The sequence below is a fragment of the Macaca mulatta genome, chromosome 12, assembly GCF_049350105.2.
Source record: "Macaca mulatta isolate MMU2019108-1 chromosome 12, T2T-MMU8v2.0, whole genome shotgun sequence".
In the NCBI taxonomy this organism is placed as follows: Eukaryota; Metazoa; Chordata; class Mammalia; order Primates; family Cercopithecidae; genus Macaca; species Macaca mulatta.
This window is the reverse complement of record NC_133417.1, coordinates 116,387,767-116,395,201: the sequence shown is the minus strand read 5'-3', so window position 1 is coordinate 116,395,201 and position 7,435 is coordinate 116,387,767.

The following is a 7,435-nucleotide window of genomic DNA, read 5'->3' as shown; positions in this document are numbered from 1 at the left end:
GCTTAGGAGGAATCCCAGGCTGTGGGCATCCTTGGCCAGTGGCCAGATTTCTGGCACTTGAAGCAAGATCCTGGGGGAGGAGATCCTGAAGGAATGCCTGACCGCTGTGGCTTAGGCGTTTTGAAGTTCTTGTGTGCTGGAGATGTGGCTGGGGTTTCTCTCACAGCAGAGGCAAGTAATTGCAACTTTTCTGTATTATTGTACACCTTGAAGGTAAGGTTAATTAAGTCCTGTTGTGGTGTTTGAGGACCAGAATCTAATTTTTGGAGCTTTTTCTAATGTCAGGAGCAGACTGGGTAATAAAATGCATATTGAGAATAAGACAGCCTTCTGACCCCTCTGGGTCTAGGGTGGTAAAGTATCTAAGGGTTGTTGCCAAATGAGCCATGAATGGATCTGGGTTTTTATATTTGATGAAAAAGAGCCTAAATGCTAACTGATTTGGGAGAGATTGGATAAAGAAAAAAGGAGCATTAACCTTGACTGTGCCTTTAGCTACAGCCACCTCTTTAAGAGGAAATTGTTGGGCAGGTGGAGGAGGGCTAGTTACAGAACGAAAACTGTAAGCCAGACTGGGTGGAAGGAGGGGAGGTGATAGAATGATTATAGGGTGCGGGAGCAGGGGCTGAGGAAGAATTGGGACCAGGCTTGGCCTGGTGAGGAGAAGCCTGGGAAGGAGAGGAGAGGTTAGATGGGTCTGTAGAAAAGGATTCACAGGACTCAGAGCTCGGGGTAGACACTGAAGGAACAGACAGGAGAGAAAGAAGAAAGATTTGGGACGAGTCGCATTGGGAGCAGAGATTAGGAAGGGACCGATGTGTAAAAGAATGCCTGGATGTCAGGCACCTCAGACCATTTGCCCATTTTATGACAAGAATTATCTAGATCTTATAGGATAGAGAAATCAAAAGTGCCGTTTTCTGATTATTTGGAACCATTGTTGAGTTTGTATTGGGGTCAAGCGATATTGCGTAAGAAAATAAGGCATTTAGGTTTTAGGTCAGGTGTGAGTTGAAGAGGTTTTAAGTTCTTGAGACACAAGCCAAGGGAGAAGAAGGAGGAATGGAGGGTGGAAGTTTGCCCACAGTGAAGGAGGCAAGCCCAAAGAAAAGGGAGGGTAGAGACACGGAGAAGGTGGGTAGTGGGTAGTGAGCAGCTGTGGGCTGCAATGTGGGTGAGCAGTCAAAGCAGGCATCCCCACAATTGACTTGTCACCAAGGGAATGTGGGTGAATGACAAAGTCAGGCATCCCTACGGTGATCAGACACCAATAGAGTGTGGGTGAATAATCAGGCAGGAGTCCCCACAGTGATTAAACACCAAGGGAAGACTGTCTTCCCGAGTCCATGACCGGCACTGGAGTTTTGGGTCCACGGATAAAATGTGTCTCCTTTTTTTCTACTAGAGAAGAAAAAGAACTGGAATTGGAAGGGAGATGGAAGGGTAGCGAGAGAGGTTGGAGAAGAGAGTGAAAAGATGGCTTACCTGATTTGAAACTGGTGAGATGTTCCTTGGACTGCTTGGTCTGAGGACCTGAGGTTGTTGGTGGCTCTCCTCATGGAGTGAGGGCAAGGACAGGGGGCTGATCTCCCGAAGGAGTCCTGTCCCGGGTCTTCGGCACCAAATGTCACATGCATCCATGTGAAGAGACCACCAAACCGGCTTTGTGTGAGTGATAAAGCTTTTTAATCACCTGAGTGCAGGTGGACTGAGACCAAAAAGAGAGTCAACAAAGGGAGTTTGGGGTGGGGCAAATTTATAGGATTTGGGTAGGTAGTGGAAAATTACAGTCAAAGGGGGTTGTTCTCTTGTGGGCAGGGTCGGGGGTCACAAGGCGCTCGGTGGGAAGCTCCGGAGACTTATTGTCCAGGAGAAGGTATGTCACAAGGTAATGTCATCAGTTAAGGCAGGAATTGGCCATTTTCACTTTGTGATTCTTCACTTGCTTCAGGCTATCTGGATGTATATGTGCAGGATTGGGCTCAGAGGCCTGACAGAGTTGATTCATTTTAGTTAATTGAAATCCCATGGCATTGCACAGAATTTCAAATAATTATTAGAAAATATTGCTGACGTGTGGAAATTACTATGTAAATATTATAACTAGTCTTATAAAGATATATCATGAAGAATAAAAAACAACATTTCAAGACCGGGTGCAGTGGCTCATGCCTGTAATCCCAGCACTTTGGGAGGCTGAGGAGGGCAGATCACAAAATCAGGAGATCAAGACCAGCCTGGCCTACATGGTGAAACCTGTATCTACTAAAGATACAAAAAAATTATCTGGGCGTGGTGGCATGTGCCTATAGTCTCAGCTACTTGGGAGGCTGAGGCAGGAGAATCACTTGAACCTGGGAGATGCAGTTTGCAGTGAGCCAAGACAGAGCAAAAGAGTGAGACTCCTTCTCAAAAAAAAAAAAATTCTTGTTTAGAAACTTTTCTTATTTGGTACCCCTAAGAGAAGAAACAACAAAATCAAAGAGGGAATATAGTATAATGTAAAAATACCGAGTAACAGAGTAATGCAAGTGGCTTTGAATGGGATGTGTGTGAATTGATAACTTAACAGTGAAATGGCTTTAATACTTAATTTCTTTTCTTTTCAATTGGGTATCAAGATTATTAGCTATTATTAAACTAAAGCATAGACATTTTTCTTACATTTATTTCGTTAGTTATATGAATTCACAACACAAACCAATGGAAAAAACAAATTCCTCAGACTACTTATGAACCGAGAGATTAAAAATAATTCACAGCATTAAGAAAGCAGGCAAGAAAATATCACAGATACTTAATCTCTAACAATTTATGTCATCTTTCTTAGTTACCTTTACCTATAAAATGGGGAGAATCGAACTGACCTTTCTGGGTAACATGGGAAAACATAGGCAAATCACTTTACTTGTCTGCCTAGTACAGAGCTAACTCTTAACACTATATCTTGCCCCTTTTATGCTCCAATTCTATTTTCCCTCATGAAATCTGGGAAGAAGAAGGAGGTATGTAAATACCTGGAGGGCCTCACTGAAGGCCATTCATAAATTCACGGAAGTGAGGAAGAGATAGAAGACCGCACTGACTAGGAAACAAGTCAGGGTATAGGATGAATGAGTCACTGTGGAGCGTCCAACCAAGGAGAGAAGATAAACTTGCTAAAAGATAAGCAGAAAGATGTAGAGATATGAGAGTACCATTCCAGAAGGAGGAAGCAAGGTGATAGAAAATCCAATCTCAAACGGATGTTTTTTCATTTCGGCAAAAACAAATCTTGCCGGGCTTGAGGCAGACCTTTAGAAAAGATAAATTATAGCAAACTAAATGACCATTGAACCTTTAGTCTAGAATGGGAACAGAGTTTTAAAGCTTTCTACCTGTTAAGTCTTGATGACTGCGGCTTGAAATTCTTGCCTTGGGGTCACTTGGTACTGTCAACAGTGGACTAAAGTGTGAATTCCGTCTAGCAATCCGTGACCCAGGAAGTCACGTTTCTGGTCATATCTTATGGGAAAGCATAATGATTCTAGATTCTAGCTTTGACCATTTCAAGCAGTTCACTTTTAACAATGTTCAAATACCATTAAAAATCTTTTTATTTTTTTAAGACTGTAGAAATTTTCAGTAAAATGGAAACAAATTGCTATAAGTAAACCATTTGTCACAGTCTGATTACTTTGCAGCCACTCTGGGAACACCAATTTGTCATGCTAGATCAAGATAACCACAGCCTGACTAGAGGAAATGGCTTTTTGCCTACTAGTTGTGATTTTTTTAAAAACGTTCACCCAGAGAGACGTGCTCCATGGAGTCTTCATGTTCCACTCCAGCTGTGTGACCGAAGAGAAAAGCTAAGGCAGTCAGAACAAATTGCACCATCTAAAGGCATTTAAAGGCAAAATAATTAACTATGGTTAAATATAAAACACAGGGTTGGAAGAGAATATGCATGTAAAGTATGATATTTTATTGTATATGTTTAAGTTATTTAAATGAGAAAAAGTTAAGGAACTATTAGTTGGAAAAAGAAAGATGAAGAATAATCAAATGTTTTCAGCTACATTAATTTCTTAGCATCAAGTAGGCACTTAAGAAATGCTTGATAATTTGTAGTTGCTTGATATGAAAGAAATCACCAGTTTGTCCTCCTATTTTTACTACATATTAAGGTTGAGAATATTTTGAAATAGATTGTTTAATCACCTATATTTCTGAGATGGTTTAAGTATAATTTAGCCTCAAAGAGAGGTCACTTATTCAAAATCCTCCCAGCCCATTTTTCCTTACATAACCACTCAGAACATAATAAAAATGACACTAGGTGACTAACACCTACCACTTTCTGAAATAGCTGGCATAGGTCAGAAAGGTGTATTATAGCCTATCCCTAACATGACTTTTGCAAACTAAAAATGGAAAACTCTTATAATCTCTAACAGTCTTCACCATGACAATTGTCACGTTTTCCCAAGAACATTGCTAGTTTACCAATCATATTATTATTGATCGCAGTTAACTTTAGAATAGTAAATGTACTCATTGCTTTGTTAATCTTGTAAAAGATCAAACTGTTAACAAAGAAAGCCATCTTTTTGCAGTATGTCATTTGTCATTGATATTTTATGACACAGATATGCCACTGGATATCTCCACTGCATCTTACCACTTTCCATATATATTTTAAAAGCATTTTTATAGGTGCAACCTGAATGAGTGGTCTATAATGTAAGTATTAATACTTTTTAATCCACTTACTCTTACACAAATTTTCTTTCTTTCTTTTCCTTTCCTTTCTTTTCCTTTTTTTAATTTTTTCCCCCAGACTCTCACAGGCTGGAGTGCAGTGGTGTGATCACACCTCACTGCAGGCTTTACCACCTGTGCTCAAGTGATCCTCCTGCCTCAGCCTCCTGAGTAGCCAGGACTACAGGCATGCACGACTATATCCAGCTAATATTTTTGATTATTATTATTTTTTTTTTGGTAGGAATGGAGTCTCACTATGTCCAGGCTGGTCTCAAACTCCTGGCTTCAAGCAATTCTCCTGCCTCAGCCTCTGAAATTACTGTGATAACAGGCATGAGTCACCATGCCCAGTCTCAGATTCTTCATAAGACTTTTACTACATTTTAATTCAGAAACATGTCTTTTTGACATAGGGCGTACTTTCAAATTGTTTGATCTTTTGCTATTAAACTCAAATATTATCATTTTCTAAGAAAACATACATTTTATTTCATCAAATCTTAAGAATCAGTCTTTCTGAGAATCATCATAGGAGTTAACTTCCAAACCCAAATGTCCTCTAAGCCTTACCAGTTTATGCACCTTTAGTCTTGGGTCTTGGAATGCCATAGGAATCCAGTGGATAGAGGGTGGTAATGGAAGGAGAGAGAGAAATTGCTTTACATAAGAATTACTGCTATTAGCTTTGCAAACCTTCTTCTCTAGTGTCCACTATGTCATTCTGCATATCATAGAAATACAGTCCATTCTACAAAATACAGGTGGAACTGAGGAAGCCTCTATGGCTAGAAGCTCTTTGCTGTCATTGTCAATAGCCTAGAAAATAAATATATTATTTGATATTATAGTTTACTTTGATATTTCTCTGATATCAGGTATCTAATATCTATCTAGCTATCTAATATTTATCTACCAATCTGTCTATCATCTATCTATTTTAACTATAATTAATTTTAAGAACATTATCTAAGTATTATGAATATAGGAGTATTTATAGGGTTTTCATAAAGATTTAAAAAGTTAATGTGTGCAGAGTGCTTAGAATTGTGCTTAATATGTAGTAACTCTTCAGAAAATGTTAGACATGATGTTGATAATGATGATGATGAAAATGTAGTAACTAACAATGTGCTAAATATTTTAGATACTAATTCATGCAATTTTTTGAACCTTCAATAAAGGACTTACACATATCAACAGAAATGGATTTCAGACTTATTCTTACACTATTGATGCTTCCAGTGGGAAAAAATCAGTGATCAGTAAATTTTCACAAGGTTTTAAAAGTTCTCTAGGTCTTTGTTGTATTATCTCAGGATACACCATATTTTCTAGTGAATGTGTTAAAACTGCTTGTTGTTAATCCTTTTCACCTTAAAAGGGAGTCGCCAAGAAAGACTAAATTTATTTTTCTTCTGGAAACTTCTCCAACATACCAGTACCTATTAATACTCACTGATCTGTAGAGTCTTTATACATATAAGCAAGCAGAGGCTTGAGGGATTAGCAAACGTTTTAGGTATAAATTTCAAAGACAACCCTTCCAGTCACCCCAGTTAAATAGAACTTGATTGATGTACAGGGGACGGTTTAGGCAAACTTTTAAAACAGGACCTCTTTTCCTCCCTACTCCACTAAAAAATGAGCAAAAACAAAAACACCTATCTTTCAAGCATATACACAGAAGAAAACCAATTCAGATCTTCAGTGTTTTAGGCCCTGAGGGATGTGCCAGAGGTCTTGTTAATAAAGATTCTTAATTTTAACAATGAAAGATGAAAATACATGGAAATTGCTCCCAGTTAGAAGATGTGGAATAATAATAACAACTTCTGAAATGTAAATGGGTTTGGAAGTATTTGTTGAGAACAGTCAAGATAATTGACCTAGAATGTTATGGGTACTTTAAGGAACACCTATGAATTTTTAGCTTGACATTCGAAAAAACTCTTAAATTATTTGATGTCTTCCTCAGTCTGAATGCTAGGCTGGATGGAAAATGGTACTTACTCAGAATGATATTCTCTCTGTTCTCATGCTATTTAAAATACTTTCAGTTTCTTAAATATCCTATTCTAATGTTCTTGATTTGTCAACAATCTAGAAAATTGACATTTCCCAATAGAATAGAATCTTAATAGTGATGTTACTTGAATAAAACACCTAAATAGAAGCAAAGCAAAAAAAAAAAAAAATCTATCTACCAATTTTTATAAAATAATATTACTTCAATCCTTTGGAAATTAAGTCATGCTTTATTTTCCTTAAAGGAGATAACATACTGAATCCCCTAAATTAATGAAGATACTAAATGAGTAGGAATGCCCAAGGAGAAAAGATACATCAAAAAGATTCGAGAAATTCTCAGATTCAGTCCATTTCTACCTGACGCTAACTATTCCCTTGAAAAATATTTCTGTGATAGATTATCAGTCTCTCAGAATTACTGACATTTATTTAATGTTTTAAAAGTCTTTTTAACACACTAAATATCAACTTAAAAACAAAATTTTCAGTTGAAAATCAGATAGAAAGTCATCATGGAGAAAAAAGGAGTTCATGATGAGATAAAGTGTAATTAGAATTATATTATAATGTGAAAGAGGAGAATTGCATTCCATACATATATACTTGCATATATTGGTGTGATAAAATACAATAACTGAAAAAAAATTGTGTTCTTTATTTT